General features: G+C 42.8%; 1 pseudogene across 1 annotated transcript; it reads right to left on the bottom strand.

Annotated features, from left to right (window-relative positions):
- Positions 1–3,114: 3,114 nt before the first annotated feature.
- Positions 3,115–23,924, bottom strand: LOC311103185 (myosin heavy chain, fast skeletal muscle-like; annotated as a pseudogene). Its single transcript has 43 exons — positions 23,721–23,924; positions 23,413–23,556; positions 23,175–23,331; positions 23,002–23,029; positions 22,790–22,901; positions 22,614–22,706; positions 22,462–22,525; positions 22,276–22,374; positions 21,900–22,003; positions 21,670–21,808; positions 21,452–21,570; positions 21,210–21,359; positions 20,906–21,076; positions 20,509–20,818; positions 20,234–20,313; positions 20,039–20,126; positions 19,709–19,826; positions 19,489–19,612; positions 15,604–15,740; positions 15,248–15,503; positions 14,842–15,084; positions 14,587–14,763; positions 14,359–14,504; positions 14,187–14,277; positions 13,709–14,098; positions 11,882–12,008; positions 11,677–11,795; positions 11,118–11,314; positions 10,843–11,026; positions 10,602–10,767; positions 10,347–10,471; positions 9,920–10,228; positions 9,574–9,777; positions 9,369–9,494; positions 9,112–9,282; positions 8,930–9,034; positions 8,618–8,713; positions 8,363–8,497; positions 5,051–5,254; positions 4,589–4,759; positions 4,407–4,511; positions 3,840–3,974; positions 3,115–3,189 (listed from the first exon to the last, which is right to left on the bottom strand). The product of its transcript is annotated as a myosin heavy chain, fast skeletal muscle-like (transcript).

The following is a 23,924-nucleotide window of genomic DNA, read 5'->3' as shown; positions in this document are numbered from 1 at the left end:
GCGCCGGGTCAGGAGAGAACGTTGGTGGATGTCCTCCTCGGCTGGGGACATATTACCCAGGAGGAGGCCGTCCGGTACCGGAGGGCGATGAAGGGGGAGAACCTGGCAGGAGAGGAGCAACGGCATCGGCAGGTGTTTCGTCGGAAGGACGAGAGGCAACCCCAAGAAATTTTTTGGGGGGGGCACATGGCTTGGGCAGCTGAGCAGCAGGAGGCTGTCACAAGGCAGATTCAGAAGGCTACCAGGTTAAGGGGGCTGACGGAGGCAGAGAAGGGAAGGATTCAGGAGGCTACCAGGTTAAGGGGGTCACTGGCCAGAGTAGGGAAAGGAGATGTAGAGGCACGGCGTGAGAGACTGAGGTGTGTATCCAGTCCGGTCCGGCCCGTTCCAGTCCCCGGGGTAGAGCCAGTGGTGTGTGCCTCCAGTACGGTCCGGCCTGTTCCGACCCCTCGCACCAAGGATATGGTGCGCTTCGCCAGCCCGGCCCGGCCTGTTCCGGCCACTCGCACCAGGGAAACGGTGCGCGTCGCCAGCCCAGCCCGGCCTGTTCCTACTCCACGCACCAGGGATACGGTGCGCTTCGCCAGCCCGGCCCGGCCGGTTCCGGCCACTCGCACCAGGGATACGGTGCGCGTCGCCAGCCCAGCCCGGCCTGTTCCTACTCCACGCACCAGGGATACGGTGCGGTTCGCCAGCCCGGCCCGGCCTGTTCCGGCCACTCGCACCAGGGATACGGTGCGCGTCGCCAGCCCAGCCCGGCCTGTTCCTGCTCTCCGCACTAGGCGTGAGGTGAGTCCCCAGGGTCCAGCATGCCCTGTTCCGGCTCCCCGCACTAGGCGTTATGGGAGTCCCCAGGGTCCAGCATGCCCTGTTCCGACTCCCCGCACTAGCCCTGAGATGCGTGTCCTCAGCCCGGTACCTCCAGTTCCGGCACCACGCATCAGGCCTACGGTGCGTCCCCAGGGCTAAGCATGCCCTGTTGCTGCTTCCCGCACTAGCCCTGAGATGCGTGTCCTCAGCCCGGTACCTCCAGTTCCGGCACCACGCATCAGGCCTACGGTGCGTCCCCAGGGCCAAGCATGCCCTGTTGCTGCTTCCCGCACTAGCCCTGAGATGCGTGTCCTCAGCCCGGTACCTCCTGTTCCGGCACCACGCACCAGGCCTACGATGCGCCTCAGACGGCCAGAGTCTGCCGTCTGCCCAACGGGGCCTGAACTGCCCGTCTGCCCAAAGCCTGCAAAGCCGCCCGTCTGCCATGAGCCATCAGAGCCGTCCGCCAGACCGGAGCCGCTAGAGCCTTCCGCCAGACAGGATCAGCCAGAGCCTTCCGCCAGACAGGATCAGCCAGAGCCTTCTGCCAGACAGGATCAGCCAGAGCCTTCTGCCAGACAGGATCAGCCAGAGCCTTCCGCCAGACAGGATCAGCCAGATCCGTCAGTCGGCCATGAGCAGCCAGATCCGTCAGCCAGCCATGAGCAGCCAGATCCGTCAGCCAGCCATGAGCAGCCAGATCCGTCAGCCAGCCATGAGCAGCCAGATCCGTCAGCCAGCCATGAGCAGCCAGATCCGTCAGCCAGCCATGAGCAGCCAGATCCGTCAGCCAGCCATGAGCCGTCCAGCCAGGATCCGCCAGAGCCGTCCAGCCAGGATCCGCCAGAGCCAGCCAGCCAGGATCCGCCATTTAGTCAGGTGCTGCCCCTTAGCTCGGTGTTGCTCCTTATCCTGTTGCTGTCCCTTATCCTGGTGCTGTCCCTTAGCCTGGTACTGCCCCTTAGTCCGGTACTGCCCCTTAGTCCGGTACTGCCCCGTAGTCCGGTGCTGCCCCTTAGCCCGGTGCTGCCCCTTGTCCCGGTGCTGCCCCTTATCCCGGTGCTGCCCCTTATCCCGGTGCTGCCCCTTAGGCCGATGCTGCCCCTTAGTCCGGTGTTGCCCCTTAGTCCAGGTGGGGTTAGTTGGAGGGTGGTCATTGAGAGGAGGCTACCGAAGCAGGTTGTGACTGTGGTGGGGTGGGGATCACGACCGGGGCCAGAGCCGCCACCGTGGACAGACGCCCACCCAGACCCTCCCCTAGTCCTGATGTTGGTGCGCCCGGAGTTCGCACCTTTAGGGGGGGGTACTGTGACACTCTGGCTCCATGGACTTTGATATTTGAGCCAGGGTTGTTCATTTTCATTTGTTTGGGTGTATGTCATTTGGTGGTGTTGGGGATGGGTGAGTTTCATGTTGTTTGTGTCTAGTGGTGATTGGTCTATGACTCCCAATCGGAGGTAACGAGTGTCAGCTGTCGGCTCGTTATCTCTGATTGGGAGCCATATATATTCTGTGTGTTTTCTCCTTTGTTTTGTGGGTTATTGTTTCCGTGTTGCTGTTAGTCTGTATCAGTATTTGAACTTCACGTATCGTCATTTGTTGTTTTTTCGTGGTTGCTTTTATTAATAAAGTCATCATGTTCACTCACAACGCTGCGCATTGGTCCGCTCCTTCAGACGATCGTGACACTGAATGGCCTGTGTATATTTAATGGAGGTGAATATGTATGTAATTAAAATGTTTTGAATTTCTCACTAAATAATATATTACTATTTTAATGGGGCACACATGTTGTTTGAATGACAATTTGTTTTGGTTGATAGAAAATATGATGCAATAGTTGATTGGTTGTGTTGACTGTATAATGTGTTTGGTTATTTGTTATGATGGAGACGCTATTTTAACATATCACTGGTTTTGCAATTCATCCAAGATGGTAGGACTATGATAGGCTATTAACAAAAAAAACAAAAAACATGTATGCACTCACTAACTGTAAGTCGCTCTCGATAAGAGCGTCTGCTAAATGACTAAAATGTAAATGTAACTACCTAGTAACCTCATGCAGTTGTGAATACAAAGAGCATGCATCTTCTGGTACTCAATGGGGGACAACCTCTGCTACTCCTCCATTCCCTCTTGGCCCTGTATTGAAGAAGACTGATTAAAGCATGTAGCAGCAAAGAAAGGTGATTAAAAATGTTTGATTGCTACTAAGACCATAATCACATATCCATTGATTGCTCATATATAGCTCTTATCAAATATTGTCTATTATATTGACAAGATATACAAGTGACTGCTCTAACAATTGAAATACATGTCCTCAAAGATGGAAGGCAGGCGGGAGGAGGCGAGCTCAGGTGAGACCATTCTAGCCTATGAGAGGGCAGATACGCGTGTAAACAACAGGCCATAGAGATAGATATAGGACTCATCTTTGTATCTGTGCCAGTTTAGAGTCTGACAGCATGGGCAGCTCCATTGATCCTATCTCAATTTTAAAGTAGTACATTTTCTTCTCCATTGGCGGATTGCTCCAAACTCACAGGAATCCCCACCCAGTTGACTACTTTAAAATGGTGGAAGCCCTCAATGTCAATGTCCATGCTAAAATGCGTTATATCCATGATTAATCCTCTATCTATCTCTATGACAACAGGCACAACTCTGATATAAAGTCAAGTTTCCGTAACGCCACGTGCGTCCACTTATATCAGTGCATTTGTAACAACCTAACCATTACAAAACTTCTATTAGATAAAATAAGCCTCACGTAGCAAGTTAGTAATTACATTTTTTGTTGACCAAATTCGACACTCCAAATCCTTCACATGGTGGGCTTATTTTCGTGGACAGATTTCGGGCGGAGTAAAACCTCTTGCTTCGCCTCTTCTTCTCTGCTCTTATATGTATTTAGACACTCACAGAGTACCCTCTAGTGTTTACGATTGGAAGGGACAAGGCCATTATCTTTGGTGTTGAATTGGAACTCAAAACAAAACTGTATACTTCAAACATATCAATACCTTTGTTCCCATGTCACGGTTCTTGGTTCTAATCTTGTTGACCTGGGACTCAGCAATGTCAGCACGCTCGTTAGCCTCTTCCAGCTCATGCTGCACCTTTCTGAATTTGGCCATATGAACATTAGCTTGCTCCTCCTGCAATTGAATGAGATGCAATGTAGGTTAGCCTACATTAATTATTGCAGCCAGAGCCCACCCTTCACTTGAACACTCAAAATCTAGTGGAGAATGGTCCTTGGTATGTCATTTGCTTACAGCTTCCTCGGACTGTCTTTTGTAAGCCTTCACTTTGATCTGTAATTTATCCACCAAATCCTGGAGTCTAGTAACATTCTTCTTGTCTTCCTCAGTCTGAAAGAAATCACTGGTGTCAGTTTATTTTTTCAAAAATTGTTTTCAGGACAATGCGATAAGTGGATTGCAATTTCATTTGAAGCTAGGGCTATGCCCATGAATGGAAAATAAATACATCTCTGTTAAAATGATCATGGAAACGCAACCAATTTCTGTGACAATATGACTTTAACTCCTGATTATAAGGTACATTAATACATTCTTATTTCTTACCTGATAGGTGAGCTCTTTGACCCTCCTCTCAAATTTCCGAACTCCTTTGATAGCATCAACTCCCCGCTTTTGCTCAGCCTCAAGCTCATTTTCCAGATCACGGACCTAGATAATAGAGATGTTTTTTTCAATGTTTTTAAATCAGTCTGCAATACAGTTTTATAATTAACTTAGCTACATACCCTGCCCTCCAGTTTCTGGAGTTGCTTCTTTCCACCCTTCATGGCAATATTCTCTGCTTCATCTAGACGGTGCTGCAGGTCCTTGACGGTGATCTCCAGGTTCTTCTTCATCCTCTCCAGGTGACCACTCGTGTCCTGCTCCTTCTTCAGCTCCACTGCCAACATGGCAGCCTGAGAATGGGACAAGATTTGAATGAAACTCATTTAGCTTGTGGAAGTTTGTGTTAAAGAGACAGCTTGTGGACTGTAGAACTTACATCAGTAATTGCTTTCTTGGCCTTGTCCTCTGCATTTCTTGCCTCTTGAACAGCATCTTCCACTTCTCCTTGAAGTTGAGTTATGTCTGTGTCAAGCTTCTTCTTGGTGTTCAAAAGGCTGGTGTTCTATTTGGAATAGAGAGGTTTAGTTCAATTGTAAAGTGAGTAAACTGTCAGGTTTGATTAATCATATCACACAACCAACCTGGGAGTAGAGAAGCCCTGCTCGCTCACTAGCTTCAATCAGCTCCTGCCCGGCCACTTTGCGGCCTCTCTCTGCCTGCTCAAAGGCTTCTCTGAGTTCCTCAATCTCAGCATGCATCAGGACGGTCCTGCGCTCCACCATGGTGACCTGCTCCTTCATATCATCCTGTCCTCTGACAGCGTCATCAAGATGCAATTGAGCATCCTGGAATGGTTTAATGATCAGTACATAGCTTAAAGTTAAGGCTATTTTACAAGCTAATATAACATTCAACCTTAAAATGAGTAACATATCCACGGCCACATTGAGGTTACTGTAACTACCTATAACTATAAATGTTTTCTTATGTAATCATACAGTATAAAGAGTGCATGTTCAAGAAAGCGCAGAATCTCGAATGGCATTGATCACTTGCACCATGTACTTTTAATGTAATCTCAACTGCAATCGGTTCCGCTATTAGATGAAGCACAGTGATAACACATTAAGTTGTTGTATAAATAAACAAAATGTCTGACAATGTCAGGGTTGAGTGTAGAGGTAACGTGGAATCACACGCAGGACACACAGAGATTCGAAACAGATGTCTCTAGTGAAGTCCGAAAATACAAGCCAAACACGGCAACAGGCCACAGGCGAAACACACGCACACTGGTAAGAACCAAAGTAGATGCGCACAACGTGCAGGACTCTCTCAAACAAAACGAAATACAGAGAGCACAGAACAGCGAACCAACTACTACACGTGACATCGAACAATTACACACAACACCTGACCAAACACAAGAGAACTAAATAGGACGCATAATGAACACTTAACAATGAACAGGTGTAACAAACAGACAAAACCAATCAAACATAGAAACATAGAACGGTGGCAGCTAGTACTCCGGAGACGACGACCGCCGAAGCCTGCCCGAACAAGGAGAAGGAGCAGCCTCGGCCGAAACCGTGACAGACAATGTATTCCCATTTTAACTTTGCTGTGCTTTTAGACGGTGGAAAGCACAGTGATAACACATTGGAAACTTTTGGCTGTCTTTTTTAGTAACTATAGGTTGTAATCAGTGATCAACATCTCAACCAAATATTACCCAATTATCCACGTTGAAATGACGTAGTGTGCCCAGTAGGTAATATCCATAGGCCTACTTGGCAGATTAATTATCCTACCTGTTCTTCCATACTCTTTTAACCTTGATCTTATCCAGTTTGCACAAGCTCAGAGGCTTTTCCGCTCTCATGCGTGACAGCTGTTCTGAAGCTTCTTTTTATTTGCGTCTCCTGAGGCTTTGTTTCTATAGATAGATCATGTTTGACTCAACTCACCGACACAGGACAACATTCACAGACCTCAGTTGGGAGAGACTGAGAAAGCAACAATAATGTAAATTCATCTGCGGTGTCAAGTCCAATTTCTATTCAGCATGTGCAGAAAAATTATTGGCAAAACCATAGGCTGTATATTATATTAAACAAACCATGTTATTGAATAGGTTTGTGAAGACTACTTTTACATGGTGTGACTATAGGCAGTAGGTCTACCTACACTGCATTTGATTTGAACAACGATGTGGAGTCTTCTCAGTCTTGACCTTAAAACATGAGACATTATCTTCTATCTAGGCCAAGGACAGCAGATAATGTGATAGATCCCATGTCATTCATCTTGTCTGTGTCAGGGGCTCAAGGTATGATTTTGAGTATGATATTGAACAGCATAAGGAGCCATCAATCTAAGTAATATTTATTGATATTCTAATCATCGTACAGAATTATTTGTTCTAACTAGTATAATTACAGTAGGACATGTACAACATGAAAGGTGAAAACAATATGACTGAATTTAAGGTAATGCTATTTATTTAGGAACTTCAAACTTTGTTAGAGTCAGAACATGATATTGGCACAATATTAGTATTGCTAATGAAAATTGATTAATTATTTGAAAGTTAGTTTGTTCATTGATTTCTGAATGGCCTGTGTATATTTAATGGAGGTGAATATGTATGTAATTAAAATGTTTTGAATTTCTCACTAAATAATATATTACTATTTTAATGGGGCACACATGTTGTTTGAATGACAATTTGTTTTGGTTGATAGAAAATATGATGCAATAGTTGATTGGTTGTGTTGACTGTATAATGTGTTTGGTTATTTGTTATGATGGAGACGCTATTTTAACATATCACTGGTTTTGCAATTCATCCAAGATGGTAGGACTATGATAGGCTATTAACAAAAAAAACAAAAAACATGTATGCACTCACTAACTGTAAGTCGCTCTCGATAAGAGCGTCTGCTAAATGACTAAAATGTAAATGTAACTACCTAGTAACCTCATGCAGTTGTGAATACAAAGAGCATGCATCTTCTGGTACTCAATGGGGGACAACCTCTGCTACTCCTCCATTCCCTCTTGGCCCTGTATTGAAGAAGACTGATTAAAGCATGTAGCAGCAAAGAAAGGTGATTAAAAATGTTTGATTGCTACTAAGACCATAATCACATATCCATTGATTGCTCATATATAGCTCTTATCAAATATTGTCTATTATATTGACAAGATATACAAGTGACTGCTCTAACAATTGAAATACATGTCCTCAAAGATGGAAGGCAGGCGGGAGGAGGCGAGCTCAGGTGAGACCATTCTAGCCTATGAGAGGGCAGATACGCGTGTAAACAACAGGCCATAGAGATAGATATAGGACTCATCTTTGTATCTGTGCCAGTTTAGAGTCTGACAGCATGGGCAGCTCCATTGATCCTATCTCAATTTTAAAGTAGTACATTTTCTTCTCCATTGGCGGATTGCTCCAAACTCACAGGAATCCCCACCCAGTTGACTACTTTAAAATGGTGGAAGCCCTCAATGTCAATGTCCATGCTAAAATGCGTTATATCCATGATTAATCCTCTATCTATCTCTATGACAACAGGCACAACTCTGATATAAAGTCAAGTTTCCGTAACGCCACGTGCGTCCACTTATATCAGTGCATTTGTAACAACCTAACCATTACAAAACTTCTATTAGATAAAATAAGCCTCACGTAGCAAGTTAGTAATTACATTTTTTGTTGACCAAATTCGACACTCCAAATCCTTCACATGGTGGGCTTATTTTCGTGGACAGATTTCGGGCGGAGTAAAACCTCTTGCTTCGCCTCTTCTTCTCTGCTCTTATATGTATTTAGACACTCACAGAGTACCCTCTAGTGTTTACGATTGGAAGGGACAAGGCCATTATCTTTGGTGTTGAATTGGAACTCAAAACAAAACTGTATACTTCAAACATATCAATACCTTTGTTCCCATGTCACGGTTCTTGGTTCTAATCTTGTTGACCTGGGACTCAGCAATGTCAGCACGCTCGTTAGCCTCTTCCAGCTCATGCTGCACCTTTCTGAATTTGGCCATATGAACATTAGCTTGCTCCTCCTGCAATTGAATGAGATGCAATGTAGGTTAGCCTACATTAATTATTGCAGCCAGAGCCCACCCTTCACTTGAACACTCAAAATCTAGTGGAGAATGGTCCTTGGTATGTCATTTGCTTACAGCTTCCTCGGACTGTCTTTTGTAAGCCTTCACTTTGATCTGTAATTTATCCACCAAATCCTGGAGTCTAGTAACATTCTTCTTGTCTTCCTCAGTCTGAAAGAAATCACTGGTGTCAGTTTATTTTTTCAAAAATTGTTTTCAGGACAATGCGATAAGTGGATTGCAATTTCATTTGAAGCTAGGGCTATGCCCATGAATGGAAAATAAATACATCTCTGTTAAAATGATCATGGAAACGCAACCAATTTCTGTGACAATATGACTTTAACTCCTGATTATAAGGTACATTAATACATTCTTATTTCTTACCTGATAGGTGAGCTCTTTGACCCTCCTCTCAAATTTCCGAACTCCTTTGATAGCATCAACTCCCCGCTTTTGCTCAGCCTCAAGCTCATTTTCCAGATCACGGACCTAGATAATAGAGATGTTTTTTTCAATGTTTTTAAATCAGTCTGCAATACAGTTTTATAATTAACTTAGCTACATACCCTGCCCTCCAGTTTCTGGAGTTGCTTCTTTCCACCCTTCATGGCAATATTCTCTGCTTCATCTAGACGGTGCTGCAGGTCCTTGACGGTGATCTCCAGGTTCTTCTTCATCCTCTCCAGGTGACCACTCGTGTCCTGCTCCTTCTTCAGCTCCACTGCCAACATGGCAGCCTGAGAATGGGACAAGATTTGAATGAAACTCATTTAGCTTGTGGAAGTTTGTGTTAAAGAGACAGCTTGTGGACTGTAGAACTTACATCAGTAATTGCTTTCTTGGCCTTGTCCTCTGCATTTCTTGCCTCTTGAACAGCATCTTCCACTTCTCCTTGAAGTTGAGTTATGTCTGTGTCAAGCTTCTTCTTGGTGTTCAAAAGGCTGGTGTTCTATTTGGAATAGAGAGGTTTAGTTCAATTGTAAAGTGAGTAAACTGTCAGGTTTGATTAATCATATCACACAACCAACCTGGGAGTAGAGAAGCCCTGCTCGCTCACTAGCTTCAATCAGCTCCTGCCCGGCCACTTTGCGGCCTCTCTCTGCCTGCTCAAAGGCTTCTCTGAGTTCCTCAATCTCAGCATGCATCAGGACGGTCCTGCGCTCCACCATGGTGACCTGCTCCTTCATATCATCCTGTCCTCTGACAGCGTCATCAAGATGCAATTGAGCATCCTGGAATGGTTTAATGATCAACTTTAACTGAAACCCTAGGCACTCATTTGCAATTCAATTTAACCTACTGTCACATCCATGGCTATCAATGCCTATTAGGTATGCACACCATCTTAATGTTGCAAAACGCAGCAGCACTCACCTTGAGCTGTCCCTGGACATTCCTCAGTTGTTTCTGGGCTTCAGCAGCCTGCCTATTAGCATGGCTCAGCTGAATCTCCATCTCATTGAGGTCTCCCTCCATCTTCTTCTTAACTCGCAGGGCATCATTCCTGCTCCTGACCTCAGCGTCCAGAGTGCTCTGCATGGAATCAATAACTCTCTGGCTGTTTCTCTTCAGCTGGTCAATCTCCTCATCCTTGTCAGCATGCTTCCTGTCCACCTCAGACTTCACCTTGTTCAACTCCAGCTGGGCACAGAGGATCTTAGATTCCTCATGCTCTATAGATGCCTTCAAAAAGAAAATGTATATTGATTATTGTAAACCTTAAAATCTGTTGATTTGGCTTAATTGTGTAATTTTTTAAAAACATTGTGCCTGTTGAGTAAATTTTTAAAAATAATGTTACCTCTGCTTCCTCCAGTGTAGATTGCATCTCACTTTTCTCTGTTTCCACTTGTTTTCTGACTTTCTCCAGTTCATGGACACTCTTTCCACTCTCACCAATTTGCTCCGATTGGTCTGATATCTCCTCTGTATTTTGAAAGCCATACAGTACATGTCAAAAGACAATATCAGGTCATTTGATATTGTAAAACCTTAAGGATTTTATGTGTTGTGACTATTATGTCATGGATTGTCACATTTCATAAATTGGACTTACGTTGCAGGTTTTTATTCTCCCTTTTGAGAGTTTCCAGATGATCCAGAGCTTCTTCAAAGGAGTTTTTCATTTTGAAAAGATCCGTGCTTTGTGATCGAGATTCTTTCTGAGCACTTTCCAGCTCCGACTGTGACTCCTCATACTTCTGCTTCCAATCAACTAAAATCTAAAACCATGTATCGTCATCAATACATGAATGTTCAGGCTTTTAGAAAAAAATCAAATCAAACTTTTTTATTACCTTGTCAAAGTTTCTCTGTTTCTTATCAAGGTTAGCAGCCATACTATTGGATCTCTCCACATCAACCATGAGATCCTCCATTTGACTCTGCAGTCTCTGCTTAGTCTTCTCCAGTGAAGCACATTTTGCGTTCACCGCCTCAATTTGTTCCTCAGCCTCTTGGAGACGTTGGGCAAGCTTTTTCCTGCGCAAAGTGAGACCAATCATTTGTCAATATCATGCATAGGGTAATTTATGGCAAACAAGTAGAAAATCTATAAAAAGTTGGCAATTACTTGGCCTCTTCAAGTTCCTCAGTGCACTGGATGGCATCAGTCTCATACTTAGTTCTCCACAGAGCTACCTCACTGTTGGCCTTGGACATGCTCCGCTGCAGCTCAACCTTGGCCTCCTGCTCCTCCTCAAATTGTTCTCGGAGGAGGTCGCTTTCGTGACGTGCTGATTGTAAACTATGGGCCAGGGCATTCTTAGCCTTGGGATGAAAACAGTATACACTGAGTGTACAAAACATTAGGAACATTAGGCTCTTTCCATGACATAGACTGACCAGGTGAATCCAGATGAAAGCTATGATCCCTTATTGATGTCACTTGTTAAATCCACTTCAATCAGTGTAGATGAAGGGGGGGAGACAGGTTAAAGAAGGACTTTTAAGCCTTGAGACAATTGAGACATGGATTGTGTATGTTTGCCATTCGGAGGGTGAATGGGCACCAACTCAATATTAGAAAGGTGTTCCTAATGTTTGGTATACTCAGTGTAAAGTAGGTATTGGGCATAGTAAGATTTTCAATGTATTCAATGTAGTATGGTAACAATACTAGGTGATCTTACTTTTATTTCCTCATCAAGATGTCTCTTCAGGTCATCTATTTGTGTGGTGAACCCATGCTTGGCTCTTGTCAGTTGTGAAATGAGACCTTCCTTATCCTCCATTGTCCGATTAAATTCCCCTACAGAATCAAATAAACATTAGAATAAGTGTTTAGGTAGTGTTTATGTTTGTTTCTCCTCCACATGTAAAAGGAAGGATGTTTACCATTCTCAGTTTGGAGACGGGACTTTTGATTACTGATATCATTGAGCTGACGTACATTCTCCTCATTCTTGGTCTTCAACTCGATTAACTGATCCTCAAGAGAGTGGCACATTTTTTCAAGGTTGACCTGTATTGTAATAATATTGAGATTTTGTCAAATTAACCATGAAAGCATAGATGACAATGGAATTAATTTGATGCTATTTGTACAATGTGGAAAAAAAGTATTTAGTCAGCCACCAATTGTGCAAGTTCTCCCACTTAAAAAGATGAGAGAGGCCTGTAATTTTCATCATAGGTACACGTCAACTATGACAGACAAATTGAGGAAAAAAAATCCAGAAAATCACATTGTAGGATTTTTTATGAATTTATTTGCAAATTATGGTGGAAAATAAGTATTTGGTCACCTACAAACAAGCAAAATTTCTGGCTCTCACAGACCTGTAACTTCTTCTTTAAGAGGCTCCTCTGTCCTCCACTCGTTACCTGTATTAATGGCACCTGTTTGAACTTGTTATCAGTATAAAAGACACCTGTCCACAACCTCAAACAGTCACACTCCAAACTCCACTATGGCCAAGACCAAAGAGCTGTCAAAGGACACCAGAAACAAAATTGTAGACCTGCACCAGGCTGGGAAGACTGAATCTGCAATAGGTAAGCAGCTCGGTTTGAAGAAATCAACTGTGGGAGCAATTATTAGGAAATGGAAGACATACAAGACCACTGATAATCTCCCTCGATCTGGGGCTCCACGCAAGATCTCACCCCGTGGGGTCAAAATGATCACAAGAACGGTGAGCAAAAATCCCAGAACCACACGGAGGGACCTAGTGAATGACCTGCAGAGAGCTGGGACCAAAGTAACAAAGCCTACCATCAGTAACACACTACGCCGCCAGGGACTCAAATCCTGCAGTGCCAGACGTGTCCCCCTGCTTAAGCCAGTACATGTCCAGGCCCGTCTGAAGTTTGCTAGAGTGCATTTGGATGATCCAGAAGAGGATTGGGAGAATGTCATATGGTCAGATGAAACCAAAATATAACTTTTTGGTAAAAACTCAACTCGTCGTGTTTGGAGGACAAAGAATGCTGAGTTGCATCCAAAGAACACCATACCTACTGTGAAGCATGGGGGTGGAAACATCATGCTTTGGGGCTGTTTTTCTGCAAAGGCACCAGGACGACTGATCCGTGTAAAGGAAAGAATGAATGGGGCCATGTATCGTGAGATTTTGAGTGAAAACCTCCTTCCATCAGCAAGGGCATTGAAGATGAAACGTGGCTGGGTCTTTCAGCATGACAATGATCCCAAAAACACCGCCCGGGCAACGAAGAAGTGGCTTCGTAAGAAGCATTTCAAGGTCCTGGAGTGGCCTAGCCAGTCTCCAGATCTCAACCCCATAGAAAATCTTTGGAGGGAGTTGAAAGTCTGTGTTGCCCAGCGACAGCCCCAAAACATCACTGCTCTAGAGGAGATCTGCATGGAGGAATGGGCCAAAATACCAGCAACAGTGTGTGAAAACCTTGTGAAGACTTACAGAAAACGTTTGACCTGTGTCATTGCCAACAAAGGGTATATAACAAAGTATTGAGAAACTTTTGTTATTGACCAAATACTTATTTTCTACCATAATTTGCAAATAAATTCATAAAAAATCCTACAATGTGATTTTCTGGATTTCTTTTTCTCATTTTGTCTGTCATAGTTGACGTGTACCTATGATGAAAATTACAGGCCTCTCTCATCTTTTTAAGTGGGAGAACTTGCACAATTGGTGGCTGACTAAATACTTTTTTTCCCCACTGTATGTTGTATGATACCTTGGATTTGGCCACGGCTTCCATGTTGCTGGCCAAGTCATCAATTTCCATCTTGTATTCACTCTTCTCCTTCTCCAGTTTCTGCTTAACTCTCTGAAGGTTGTCAATTCTTTCTCCCAGTTCTGCCATACTGTCTGCCTGCTTCTTGCGGAGAGCGGCAGCGATGGACTCATAATGCAAGGTGGACTCCTCCAGGTCTCGACGCAGCTTCTGAAACTCAGCCTCCCGCTTCTTGTTCATCTCAATTTGAGAAGCAGTGGCTCCACCAGCCTCCTCAAGCCTCTCACTGATCTCCTCAAGTTCCCTGGAGAGATCAGACCTCTGCTTCTCTATCTTGGCCCGAGCAGCACGCTCAGACTCAATTTCTTCTTCGAGTTCCTCAATACGAGCCTTGAGAGAAAACATACAATTTTAAACCAAACAATCTGCCAAGTTTGCGCTAATCATTTTAAAGATATTTCATTTTTTACTGTATTACATCATGGTCCTTAATCTTCTTTTGAAGCTGGGAGCTCAGTGTTAGCTCATCCTCAATTTTGCTTTGCAGCTGGGCTGTTTCAAAGTCTTTCCTACAAAGAGGAAATATATTAAGTACATTTGACCACAACAGAGGAAATCTTGCTTATTACTTCAGCGGTTTCTGATTTTACTTCTTAAGTTTTTCATCTGACTGCTGCTTTTCATTCTCCAGATCCATTATGGCTTCATGTGTCTGTTTGACATCACACTCAAGCTTTCTCTTGGCTCTCTCAAGGTCCATGCGAATCGTCTTCTCTTGCTCCAGAGAACCCTCAAGCTGTGGTATGAAAACAAGTAGCGATATAATTAAGTAAAAGCATTACAATGCAATGCTTTTCTACTGATAATGTGTTACTGACATCATCCACTTGTTGTTCAAGCTTAGCTTTTGCTTTTGTCAGAGTGTTGACTTTGTCCTCCTCTGCCTGGAGATCATCAAGGGTCTGCTGATGTGCCTCTTGGAGGGCTTTCTTCTCCTTGGTCAACTTGGAAAGGATTTCATCCTGACCAGACATCTCCTCTGTGAGGTTTTTAACCTGCAATGGCATAGTCATGTTAGTAAAAGACATGCAAAGAGGATGATGGATACTGCAGCTTCATATGAAAATGCAAACCTTGTTTTCAGTGGCATGCTTCTCCTTCTCCACGTTGGCCAAGGTGAGCTCTAAGTCATCAATATATTTCTTCAGCTCAGAGCACTCATCCTCCAGCTTCCTCTTCTTGGCAGTCAGCTCAGAATTGATTTCGTCTTCATCATCCAGTCTCTCGGTCAACTCTTTCAGTTTGGCTTCAAGCTGTATTTTGCTTTTTATGAAAGCCTCACATCTCTCCTCTGCATCCGAAAGAGTTTCGGAATCCTAGGAAAATCGATTGTCCAGTCAATGTGTCTGTCTAATGGAACACATCTTAAACACTACAATGAACAAACTGATATAACAGTACCCCTCAGGTGACTACAATAATGACCGTGTCTGTTTAAAAACAGTGATAGTTCATGTTGACAATTCTAATAGCACTTACAGATTGAACTTGTAACATGAGGTTTTGTTTCTCCGAGAACAGAGAAACCATATTCTCCTCCAGTTCCTTTCTCTTGGCCTCTGCCTTTGCCAGGTCCTTCTTACATTTGACAAAGTCCTCCTTCATCTTTTCCACCTCCTTTTCACTCTCTGCACTCTTCAGAAGGGGCTTAATCTTGAAGTACAGCTTCATCCATAGCCAGTTTTTCACGTTCATGAATGAGCGGAGGTTGTATTGCAGAATGAACACACAATCTCTGAAAAATAGGTAATTGTAATGCCCAGTTCTAATGTTCTAAGCATGTACTTTCTTTTAAAGATAAGGATAAGAATATTTCAATTGATGGGTTGTCTTACTTCTTTATAGCCAGCTGAGAAAATTATTTTCTCATGAGGTACCCACGGCACAATGCTTGAGTGCCTGTCACCAGAGAGGCCAGTTTTTCATCTCGCAACTCCTCAAGAGTGCCCAGCAGACCAGCTTTAAAAAAGACCTGCAATAACGTTGTTTACTGAGACACAGATGCTGTTGATATACTGTAGGTGTATATACAGTGCCCTCCGTAATTATTGGGACAGTGACACTTTTTCTTAGAAGTGTTTAGAAACATATTCTATTCTTATTTTAATAAAAGTGACTCCAAAATGACACAATACATTATTTACTATTAATTTCTATTGGGCACAAAATAATCTGAAACACAACCAAAACAAACAGAAAATGCATCCAAATTTGTAGTCACAAGCTTGATGTAGCCATTGTGTGCTAGGAATATGTGACCAAATACTAAACTTTGACTACTTTAATACACATATAAGTGAATTTGTCCCAATACCTTTGTCCCCTAAAATGGGGGGACTATGTACAAAAAGTGTTGTAATTTCTAAACGATTTCAAATCGTATAGAGCCAAAAGAAGAAAAATGCTTCACTGTCCCAATAATTACAGAGGGCACTGTATAAACACCAGGTGAAAATCAACAGAGATTAATGGCTATGTGGTTTTGCTAACAAGAGCATGTTTATACAGTGCCTTGCAAAAGTATTCATCCCCCTTGGCGTTTTTCGTATTTTGTTGCATTACAACCTGTAATTTAAATGGATTTTTATTTGGATTTCATGTCATGGACATACACAAAATAGTCCAAATTGGTGAAGTGAAATGAAAAAAATTACTTGTTTAGATAAATTCAAAAAATTAATAACAGAAAAGTGGTGTGTGCATATGTATTCATTCCCTTTGCTATGAAGCACCTACAGTGGGGGAAAAAAGTATTTAGTCAGCCACCAATTGTGCAAGTTCTCCCACTTAAAAAGATGAGAGAGGCCTGTAATTTTCATCATAGGTGCACGTCAACTATGACAGACAAAATGAGAATTATTTTTCCAGAAAATCACATTGTAGGATTTTTTATGATTTTATTTGCAAATGATGGTGGAAAATAAGTATTTGGTCAATAACAAAAGTTTCTGAATACTTTGTTATATACCCTTTGTTGGCAATGACACAGGTCAAACGTTTTCTGTAAGTCTGTAAGGTTTTCACACACTGTTGCTGGTATTTTGGCCCATTCCTCCATGCAGATCTCCTCTAGAGCAGTGATGTTTTGGGGATGTCGCTGGGCAACACGGACTTTCAACTCCCTCCAAAGATTTTCTATGGGGTTGAGATCTGGAGACTGGCTAGGCCACTCCAGGACCTTGAAATGCTTCTTACGAAGCCACTCCTTCGTTGCCCGGGCGGTGTGTTTGGGATCATTGTCATGCTGAAAGACCCAGCCACGTTTCATCTTCAATGCCCTTGCTGATGGAAGGAGGTTTTCACTCAAAATCTCACGATACATGGCCCCATTCATTCCTTCCTTTACACGGATCAGTTGTCCTCGTCCAAAGCATGATGTTTCCACCCCCATGCTTCACAGTAGGTATGGTGTTCTTTGGATGCAACTCAGCATTCTTTGTCCTCCAAACACGACGAGTTGAGTTTTTACCAAAAAGTTATATTTTGGTTTCATCTGACCATATGACATTCTCCCAATCCTCTTCTGGATCATCCAAATGCACTCTAGCAAACTTCAGACGGGCCTGGACATGTACTGGCTTAAGCAGGGGGACACGTCTGGCACTGCAGGATTTGAGTCCCTGGCGGCGTAGTGTGTTACTGATGGTAGGCTTTGTTACTTTGGTCCCAGCTCTCTGCAGGTCATTCACTAGGTCCCCCCGTTTGGTTCTGGGATTTTTGCTCACCGTTCTTGTGATCATTTTGACCCCACGGGGTGAGATCTTGCATGGAGCCCCAGATCGAGGGAGATTATCAGTGGTCTTGTATGTCTTCCATTTCCTAATAATTGCTCCCACAGTTGATTTCTTCAAACCAAGCTGCTTACCTATTGCAGATTCAGTCTTCCCAGCCTGGTGCAGGTTTACAATTTTGTTTCTGGTGTCCTTTGACAGCTCTTTGGTCTTGGCCATAGTGGAGTTTGGAGTGTGACTGTTTGAGGTTGTGGACAGGTGTCTTTTATAGTGATAACAAGTTCAAACAGGTGCCATTAATACAGGTAACGAGTGGAGGACAGAGGAGCCTCTTAAAGAAGAAGTTACAGGTCTGTGAGAGCCAGAAATCTTGCTTGTTTGTAGGTGACCAAATACTTATTTTCCACCATAATTTGCAAATAAATTCATTAAAAGTCCTACAATGTGATTTTCTGGATTCTTTTTCCTCAATTTGTCTGTCATAGTTGACGTGTACCTATGATGAAAATTACAGGCCTCTCTCATCTTTTTAAGTGGGAGAACATGCACAATTGGTGGCTGACTAAATACTTTTTTTCCCCACTGTAAATAAGATCTGGTGCAACCAATTACATTCAGAAGTCACATAATTAGTTAAATAAAGTCCACCTGTGTGCAATCTAAGTGCCACATGATCTCAGTATATATACACCTGTTCTGAAAGGCCCCAGAGTCTGCAACACCACTAAGCAAGGGGCACCACCAAGCAAGCGGCACCATGAAGACCAAGGAGCTCTCCAAACAGGTAAGGGACAGAGTTGTGGAGAAGTACAGATCAAGGTTGGGTTATAAAAAAATATCAGAAACTTTGAACATCCCACGGAGCACCATTAAATCCATTATTAAAAAATGGAAAGAATATGGCACCACAACAAACCTGCCTAGAGAGGGCTGCCCACCAACACTCACGGACCAGGCAAGGAGGGCATTAATCAGAGAGGCAACAAAGAGACCAAAGATTACCCTGAAGGAGCTGCAAAGCTCCACAGCGGATATTGGAGTATCTGTCCATAGGACCGCTTTAAGCCGTACACTCCACAGAGCTGGGCTTTACGGAAGAGTGGGCAGAAAAAAGCCATTGCTTAAAGAAATAAATAAGCAAACATGTTTGGTGTTCGCCAAAAGGCATGTGGGAGACTCCCCAAACATATGGAAGAAGGTACTCTGGTCAGATGAGACTAAAATTGAGCTTTTTGGCCATCAAGGAAAATGCTATGTCTGGCGCAAACCCAACACTTCTCATCACCCCGAGAACACCATCCCCACAGTAAAGCATGGTGGTGGCAGCCTGATGCTGTGGGGATGTTTTTCATCGGCAGGGACTGGGAAACTGGTCAGAATTGAAGGAATGATGGATGGCGCTAAATACTGGGAAATTCTTGAGGGAACCTGTTTCAGTCTTCCAGAGATTTGAGACTGGGACGGAGGTTCACCTTCCAGCAGGACAATGACCCTAAGCATACTGCTAAAGCAACACTCAAGTGGTTTAAGGGGAAACATTTAAATGTCTTGGAATGGCCTAATCAAAGACCTCAATCCAATTGAGAATCTGTGGTATGATTTAAAATTGCTGTACACCAGCGGAACCCATCCAACTTGAAGGAGCTGGAATAGTTTTGCCAGAAATTCCAGTGGCTAGATGTGCCAAGCTTATAGAGACATACCCCAAGAGACTTACAGCTATAATTGCTGCAAAAGGTGGCTCTACAAAGTATTGACTTTGGGGGGGGTGAATAGTTATGCACGCTCAAGTTTTCTGTTTATTTGTCTTATTTCTCGTTTGTTTCACAATAAAAAATATTTTTGCATCTTCAAAGTGGTAGGCATGTTGTGTAAATCAAATGACACAACCTGGAATTAAAATTGGGGGGTTTGTAAGGCAACAAAATAGGAAAAATGCCAAGGGGGTGAATACTTTCGCAAGCCACTGTAAAGTAATTGGATCCTCACCTTGGTATGTCCAAATTTATATTGTGTGTGATCGACATCAATTGATCCAAGAAGCTTCTCCGAAGCTTTCTTGCCATCGATTAACTGTTCCTCTGGGATAGCACTGGCATTCAAAATTCTGTATCTGTCCAGATTACAGAAGATGCAATGGCAGGCATTAGAGATTATTAAACTACCAAAATAATCTTGTGGTAGTTAAATGATGAGAATAAAGGTTTACCTCTGCTTGAAGTCAGCATATATAATCCTGCTTGGGAACCCCTTCCTGCAGATCCTGATACCCTCCAGCACACCATTACAGCGCAGCTGGTGAATAACCAGATGATTATCCATAATACCTGTATTCAACAGAAATGAAATAATAACATCACACACATGACAATTGCGCCATATTTTTGTCATGTATGCCAGCTTCCTCATTCTCGTAATTAATGTCATAAATCACATTTTTTACATCAAATCTTTTCAGTGTTTTCCTCTGTAAAGTCCTGTGGTATGATCTCTTTGACGGACTTCTAACAAAAATAGTTATCTGTCAGCAGAGCAGTACCTGGTGTCTTCACTTCATTAGGAATCAGGCAACGTACAAAGTGAGGGTGAGTGCTCCTCAAGTTGGTCATTAACTTGCCTAGATTTTCCTGTGGAGGAGAGTATTGTCATTAGTATTAAACATATCCTTAGATATTAGCTGATATAAATGTCATATGAGTTAAGTCTACTGCAGCATGATTAGGTATTAATTTACCCTGAAAACAGCAGAGACCGTCTGGAAAGAGCCACCTTTTTGCTTTTTCCCCCCTTTCTTTTTATCGCCACCACCAGCATCTTCATAAAAAAAGAGACATTTACCGTACCAATACATGTAGGATTTATCTTTTGATTACTCATTACCATCCCACTGGGCACACACTGGTTGAATCAATGTTGTTTCCATGTCATTTCAATGAAATTACGTTGAACAAACGTGGAATATCTGTTGAATTGACGTCTGCGCCCAGTGGGCTATGACGTGCATACTACCTGCATCACCAGCCGCAAAAGACGCATACAGCAAAGCCAGCAGTTTGACTGGTGACTTCTGGTACAGCTGCACAACAGACTCATTCAACGGGTCCTTGTTCTTGTCCAGCCAGCCAGTGAGACTGTAGTCCACAGTACCAGCATAGTGCACCAGGGTGAAGTGGGCATCAGGTTTGCCTTTGACAATCTTTGGCTTTTGGAAAGCTTGGTTCTTTCCAAGATGCTGGTCGTAGAGTTTGTTCTTGAAAGAAGTGTCTGAAGCCTTGGGGAACATACACTCCTCTTCGAGGATGGAGAAGATGCCCAATGGCTGTTGATGAAATCATTCTTACTTGGGGTATAGGTATTGATTTAAAAATGACATTTTCAAATTGCTGAAAGTGGGTTTTTAACATACTTTCTCAATAAGCTCAATGCAGGCAGCCAAGTCCATACCAAAATCAATAAACTCCCAGTCTATTCCCTCTTTCTTGTATTCCTCTTGCTCCAGCACAAACATGGTGTGGTTGAAAAACTGTTGCAGTTTCTCATTAGTGAAGTTAATGCAGAGCTGCTCCAAGCTGTTGTACTGAGTAATAAGAATCAAACCATTAATATTGTTGTCCACTGAATGCAGCAGTCTCAACATAGTTGCATTTAAAATTGCTTAATGCTGTTTTAAAATACATTTTAGAAAGACAAGTATAAAGAAATTAGCTTACATCAAAGATTTCAAATCCAGCAATGTCCAACACTCCAATATAGAATTGTCTTGCCTGCTTCGTATCTAGCATCTCGTTTATTCTGATGACCATCCATAAGAACATCTTCTCATAGATGGACTTTGCCAGGGCGCCAACTGAATTGACTACCTAAACAGTATGTAATGTAGAATGATGAAAACTGTGCAAAAAGTAATCAGTCAACAGAAGATTAAATCTATTTGAACTGTTGAATATAGTACCTGTTGAACTGTCTGCCCCTTGGTGACAAACTCATTCCCGACCTTCACTCTGGGGTAGCAGAGAGCTTTCACTAAATCAGCAGAGTTCAGGCCCAAGAGAAAAGCGACTTTGTCTGCCACTGGTGGATAAATATGATGATGGGTTATGAGCTGATGATGTGTGTCTTGAGATTTGATCATTTAAGTCCAAAACATTTGATAAAACGAAGATATCTCACCCTCAGTGCCGTCAGGCTCTGCCTGTTCCTCACGCTGCTTCTGCCTGAACTTCAAGTTCCCATAATGCATCACAGCACCAGTCAGCTTGTAGATGGCCAACTTCTCATCATGGTTGAAGCCCAAGATGCCAATGGCATCCTAGATAATTGAAAAACGTTGGCATTTACTATAACATGCAAGATTAATGTAACATAAAAATATGTGCATAACAAAATAATTGACTTCTCACATCTGTGGCCACCAGCTCTTCTTTGTCGTCAATGCTGGCCACAGTGATCTGACCCTGACTGATCATTGGGAAATCATATGGGTTTGTCGTGATTAGAAGCATTTCTGTCAAGGAATAAAACAATTATTATTATGTGGATTATAATTAATGGACATTTTTGTAGGGGTTGATAAATAAGGGTAAATCAAGTCAGAAATTTCAAATTGGAAATTACAAACTTTAGAAGCCTTCTTAAAACTCAAATACACTACAAGTTTACATTTCCTGCTGTGCAGCAGCAACAAACGAGTGATCAATTTAAGATCCTACATCTGTAGTAAATTTCATTTAAGAATTTTAGAAATATGGTAGGTTCATATTCACATTCTTACTGTACCGATAAGTTCTGGTTTGTGATTTGTCATGATCTGATAGAAGATATGGTAGCTCCTCTCCTCTAACAGTTGGAATGTCACTCTGGACTTCTCCAGTAAATCTAGACAGAGCAACAGTACATAGATGATGAATACTAGTTACAGGTGATCAATTTAAAGGTCATGAAATTTAAGAGAACAAAACATACATGTTTCAATATCAGCAGAAGCCAATTTTCCTGTGGTTCCGAAGTGAATTCTGATGAATTTACCCTGTTGAAGTGGAATATACGTTTTTGATTAATGAAATATCTCCTACTTCCATTTCAAGTAAAGAGAAGCTTTGAGGAAAGTTACTTACAAAACGAGAGGAGTTGTCATTCCTCACTGTCTTTGCATTTCCAAAGGCCTCCAGCAGAGGGTTGGCTGAAATTATTTGATCTTCCAGGGTGCCCTGGGGACCACATTCCATTACATACATCTGAACATCTCTTACAGTACTTGCCTTTACAGTATTCATTGTCATCTCTGCCTTACCTGTATCTTGCCAGTTTGCTCCTTCTTTTCAGTACCTCCAGCCACTGCGATTGTCGCAAAGTACTGGATAACACGTTTTGTGTTGACAGTCTTTCCTGCACCAGATTTTCCACTGTAAACACAGCGTGATTTTTACATTTTTGAATATTGAATCATCTACGCATTTTCCTCTGAATATTTAGACATTCTCAAAGCAAATGCAATTGACTCACGTAATCAGGACAGACTGACACTCACTATCTGTAGGTTAAGTGGAAACGGACAAGTATTACTGGTATATTTGCAATATCATCCACTGTGGCTAAGTTAAACCCCTCAAGTGCTTGACACTCCTTGAGGTTGCCTTAATAATGACCAGCTTAAAGAATTCAAAATTCTTACTTACCTGTAAGCATATTTTGATATGCATTATCAGAAACAGAGAAGATGTGTGGTGGGGCCTCCATACGCTTTTTGCCTCTGTAGGCTGTCACCACCGATTGGTCGTACACTGGGAGCCACTTGTATGGGTTCACAGTAGCACAGAACAGCCCGGAGTAGGTCTATAAATGACAATTGATATTATGTTACATGATATGGCAGTAACCTAAACAAACAAGTGTCTTTATTAAAGCCCTACTTACATAGATCATCCATGCTGCATAACGATCTTTGAGGTTATACAGCACAGACGGCTCGTTGAGGTAGGTCATCATGGCCATGTCCTCCATCTTATCATACTTTGGAGGATTCATCTGATGAACGTCCTCTTCCTTCATGGTTACCATCTAAAAAAGTGTGTTTAAAATGATGACACACCATGCAATGAAAAGTTATTAATGCTTTCAACGTTGTTGTAGATATTTCAAAAATTCCATTTGAAATCAAATAACTCTTGAGATTTGCAAATGGGAAAGTTTTTAACTAATTGGTCAGATACAATAGGACCCACCTCTCCATTCCCACATTTCACGGTGACTTTGCCTCCTTCTCTGTTCTGGACGACTCCTTTGATGTACAGATCCTTGACATCTGGCACGAAGCAGGCATTCTTGGCATCAAAAGGCCGGGTCTGAGCCTCAATCCTCTCCTTCTCAGGCTTGCGGAGATAGATGGCGGCTGCTCCAAAAGCGGCCATCTCCGCGTCCGAGCTCAT

The sequence above is a fragment of the Coregonus lavaretus genome, assembly GCF_964263955.1.
Source record: "Coregonus lavaretus genome assembly, chromosome: 28".
In the NCBI taxonomy this organism is placed as follows: domain Eukaryota; kingdom Metazoa; phylum Chordata; class Actinopteri; order Salmoniformes; family Salmonidae; genus Coregonus; species Coregonus lavaretus.
Note: the sequence above shows the minus strand (reverse complement) of the source record. Positions and strands in the feature narration are given on the sequence as shown.